Source organism: Etheostoma cragini, chromosome 1, assembly GCF_013103735.1.
Source record: "Etheostoma cragini isolate CJK2018 chromosome 1, CSU_Ecrag_1.0, whole genome shotgun sequence".
In the NCBI taxonomy this organism is placed as follows: domain Eukaryota; kingdom Metazoa; phylum Chordata; class Actinopteri; order Perciformes; family Percidae; genus Etheostoma; species Etheostoma cragini.
This window is the reverse complement of record NC_048407.1, coordinates 2,049,402-2,054,313: the sequence shown is the minus strand read 5'-3', so window position 1 is coordinate 2,054,313 and position 4,912 is coordinate 2,049,402.

The following is a 4,912-nucleotide window of genomic DNA, read 5'->3' as shown; positions in this document are numbered from 1 at the left end:
CTTGACAAAGAAGAGGACCCTTTAGTCAGTTCAGACTCCTAACCAATCCCCTCAAAATCCATCTCTCACACAACCCCAACACCTGAACTGCATTGGAACTTATTAATAACGTCATAATAACGTCTCTTTTGCCCCAGTGGTTGTGGCAGTATCCCAGACATTAGTGAGACATGTTTGTGACCAGAGGGAAAAAACCTGGGAACTCCTGAGAGAAGGAAGGGAAGGAGAATCGGTCCCAAGGGTCCCACTTCCTTTAAAGCTGCAATGGGAGCTGTTGTTAAGAATAAAATGGGACCAGATGAGTTAGATATATGAGGGTTTCAGTCCGAATGTGTCCGATCCTGTGTTTTAATGCCTCAATAACCGACCCAAAGAGATGGCCAAGGTGTTCAACCAAAATGATGTATTTTGCCTTCCAAAACAAGCTATGATTGTTGTTAAAAAAAGCTTGATATGAGCGTTCTGAGGTCCATGGTCAGTGTGTTACCGGCGGTTGACACACATGTATTGGAGAGTTGATGGTGAGTTTTGGGAAATATGACAATCATGGTTGGCTGCAAAGATTATTTGATTTATTGATTAGTCAATCGACAGAAAAACTAACAAGCAGCAAATGTAATATCTTACTAAATGTTTCAGTCATTCTTTTTTCAGGAAAAAATACCAAACATTTCCTGGTTTTAGTTTCTAAGGATTCACTTAGAAAAACGTCTTTTTCAGTTTTTTATTATTAGAAACAAAATATATATTTAGGTGTGAATATGGCACATCGGGCTCTGGTAAATCCTAATTTTTAAAAATACTTTTTACAGTTTTTGACAATTCTAAGGCAGAATTAGAATTGTTGCGAAATAACTAACTGAATAATTCTTAATGAAAATAATTATTGGTTTGACACTAATACACATTGCACTTCTTTCACTTTTTTACATCATACTTTGGGCGTTTGTGTGTGTGTGCATATATATATGTGTGTGTGTGTTTTTGTGTGTTTGTGTACGACTAATAAAATTTACATGGACAATTCTTTTCTTTCCTTAAAAAAAAAAAGAATAATAATCAAGTGGACCTACACTTGATCAACTACACACTGATCATATTAAAAAGGAAATTATTAATAGGTTTTTGACTTAATCTATATTTGACAGGAAGTCAGTGTAACAAAAGCAGCACCAGGAAGACACAGGACTACTGTGGACTTGTAGCTCTTAATCGTAAAGCAGAATGTTGAAGGACTTGTAGAGGCTTCTACGTTATAATGAGAAAGCACTGCTTTACACTAGTCAGGATGTAAGAGGACACAGAGCAGTGAAGGATTGGTTTGAACTGTTGGAAAGATAAGAAGGGCCGCAGCTTTGGGATGTTTCCTGGAGACTCAATAAGCGACTCAAGATGTGTCTTTAACCGGGAAAGAAAAATGGCCTCGGGGTTTCCGAGAAGAGTCGTTGGTCACTGGTCAGAAAAACTTAAACATGAAGTTTTTTTTCTCGTTGTGACAGTTCTCCCTCCGAGGCACTGTTTCACATAGGAAAATATTTTTGCAGCATTTGTCATGGAGATTGGCCAGCCGTAGCTGTCAAGATGAGGGTTGTGGTGACAAAGCTGGAGGGGGGGGGGGGGGGGGATACAAAACAGGACACCAGCTATACAGGCACAGTAAAGTCAAGCAAGGAAGGAAGAGCACACTGTAAGCATAGTTCACTACAGTGGTGTATATACTGGTCATCTCAACCTCAGGCTGACTAACGGAATGAGTGATAGGTGAAACCTCAAATTAGGGTGGGAAGCATTGGTGGTGGTGGTGGTGGTGGTGGAGGAGGGGTGGGGGGGGGGGGGATGAGCAAAAATGTCTCTTTTCTTCCCTGGTTTAACCCAGCAAGTCCTTCAAAACCATACAACAATATAAGTTGTGTGTTCCTGACACATGCGTTGGAGTTAGAGGCTAATATGTCATCCGTCCTCATATCTAAAACCAGAGAGCATCAGCGCAGTTGTGAACATAAAGGTTAACTACTAACTAACTAGCTAACTAACTAACTAACACTTCTTTAATGTTGTCAAATGGTTTGCAGTTTAGTTATGTTTATGCACCCAAACTACTGAGTTAAGTTTAGAAAAAGTAGTTTGGGTTTAAATCAGACTCGTTGTGTCAGACCTTCCTCCACAGCGCTGCGGAGGGGGGTCTGACTAGTCCACACAGCATTCTGGGATGGGAGAAACACCTGCTCTGGTTTATTGGCGTTTCTGTTAACCAATCACAATCATCTTGGGCGGCGCCGGACTTAGCCACAGTGCCTCTGCAAAATAGCCTCTGGAAGGAACTTGTTATGGTGGAACATGTGTACGTTCATCAGTTGTTAAAAACTTAGAGTGGACAGATAGTGTAGCTAAATAAATTGTCGTCGATATAGAATCAATTTTCGCGACGTGGTGTTGGTAAAAAATTAAAAACTTGCTGTTTACTTTCATTTTCAAACGGGACTCGGAGCCCCCTCTCATGGGTGAAAGTCCTGTGTGTGTTTAACCGCCACAGCCTGCCTCCTTATTTGAACATGTGCCCCTCATTTACAGTATGTTTTCAGCTTTGTTCCTGCTTTGCTACCGTCTTAATTACTACATTCAACAGAGTGCACCCTCAATGTACACATAAATATACTGGAGATCATAACTGCTGTGGGAAAAAACGACCTGTGGGGAGCATTTTTTAGGGGAGGAGAGGCTCCTTTAAAAGGTGTGTGTACTTGCAACAGAGTAAACCCTGGTGTGCATAACCATGAGAGTGGGCAGGCCTGTGGTCAGGGACCAAATAACATACAAGAAAATGTAAATCACACAACAACATGTCCATATAGTATCGGCCCCTGAGGTGCTGACTAGTTGTGCAGAGTTTCAGATGTGGAAGTCAGTGGTGCACACTGCAACGGCTCTGTGATTAATACCACTGACAAAGCAGTAACTAATGATCGATTAAGGATGCTTGGATTCTAAAGACCATTTCCCCTTCACTTGCTTTGCCTTTTTTCAAAGCCATCTGATATTTTGATCACTGGCAGGGACCATGTCAGTGGAATGAATCACTAATTTGAAGCTGGATCTTTCTCATTTGCAAAGCACTCCGCTCACAGAAGGAGATTTTGAATGATTAGATAGTTTTAGATTCACCTGATGTCAATGGAGCTTTAAGCCTACTTGTTAAAAAGTGTGCCATGAATAACATTAATTCAGTTATAACTGTTGTATTAAGTATGGATGAGGTTGTGTGCTTTGACACTTTTACAATGTTTTGCTAGGCAATGCATATGTGTGTGTGTGTGTGTGTGTTTGTGAGAGAGAGAGAGCAAGAGAGAGAGAGTGAGAGAGATTACACTGCATCAAAACACCAAGCAGGTTCAGCTACTGCCATGTTCTTTTTTGCTGTTTATTTACTTTAAATGTGTGCAGTGATTTTAAATGACCCCCCCCCCCCCAGCAGTCCTTTTTATTCATTTAACTTCACACACACGCACACACACGCGCACACACATGCTATGGGTCTGTCAATGAAATCGTCATTCATATTGAGCAAAGAGGAACATGCCTCAACATTTTCAGCCTAATGTATTATGCAGCAGAAGCTTTTAAAAAAGAAGATTGGAGAATTCCCATCTGAAACGCAGCTGCAACATCAAAGTGCGAGTGGGAAGGAAATTAAATGGTACAGAAATAAATAATGGTAGACTTGATGTCTATGCTAATTGGGATCTCTGGCACTCGGGTCAAAAGGGCTCCAGCACGCAAAGCCTAGGAGGAACGGCTCTGTTGTGTTAAGGTGTTGCGGTACCATAACAGGTTGTGCTCTCAGACTTCCTGTCTTTGACTCACGGAGTATGCATGCAGGTGGTGGGAATAATATTTAATAATAATAAAAATAACTTTAATTATGTAGCACCTTTAAAAACAGAGTTCACAAAGTGCATGTAGACAAACAAGACAAAAGCAGCAGATCCAGATGTTATTATGACAGCAGAGAGCTAAACATTGGGGCCAAACATTAGGAAGTCAAAAAACTGTTAAAAAATAAATAAATAAAATAACTAAAACAAAACCAAAATATGATAAGCATGTACTTGTATTTCTTTATTTGCACAAAACAATGAAGGCAACAAAAACAAAAGACCAAAAAGTTTGCAGGTGAGATTAAGAAAACCCCTTGGGAGGAATCTCACCTCAGGGAGAGACGAAAAGCAAGAAAATGTATTCTTAGCAATTAAAAAAGTCCTGAAATCTGCACATTAAATACAAGTAAGCATAGAAGTTAAAAAAAAGATAACATAAGGTTGGCTTTGGGAAATAAAAAAAGTAAGTATGTGTGTCTCAGACAGTATGTCCCTGTGTGTCTCAGATAGTATGTCCCTGTGGGTCAGACAGGATGTCCCTGTATGTCTCCAACAGTATGTCCCTGTGTGTCTCAGACAGTATGTCCCTATGTGTCTCCAACAGTATGCCCCTGTGTGTTTCAGATAGTATGTCCCTGTGGGTCAGACAGGATGTCCCTGTGTCTCAGACAGTATGTCCCTGTGTGTTGCCGACAGTATGTCCCTGTGTGTTGCCGACAGTATGTCCCTGTGTGTCTCAGACAGTGTGTCCCTGTGTGTCGCTGACAGTATGTCCCTGTGTGTCGCCGACAGTATGTCCCTGTGTGCCTCAGACAGTGTGTCCCTGTGCGTCTCCGACAGTATGTCCCTGTATGTCTCCAACAGTATGTCCCTGTGTGTCTCAGTGTGTCCCTATGTGTCTCAGACAGTGTGTCCCTGTGTGTCTCCGACAGTACGTCCCTGTGTGTCTCCGACAGTACGTCCCTGTGGGTCAGACAGTATGTCCCTGTGTGTCTCCGACAGTATGTCCCTGTGTGTCTCCGACAGTATGTCCCTGT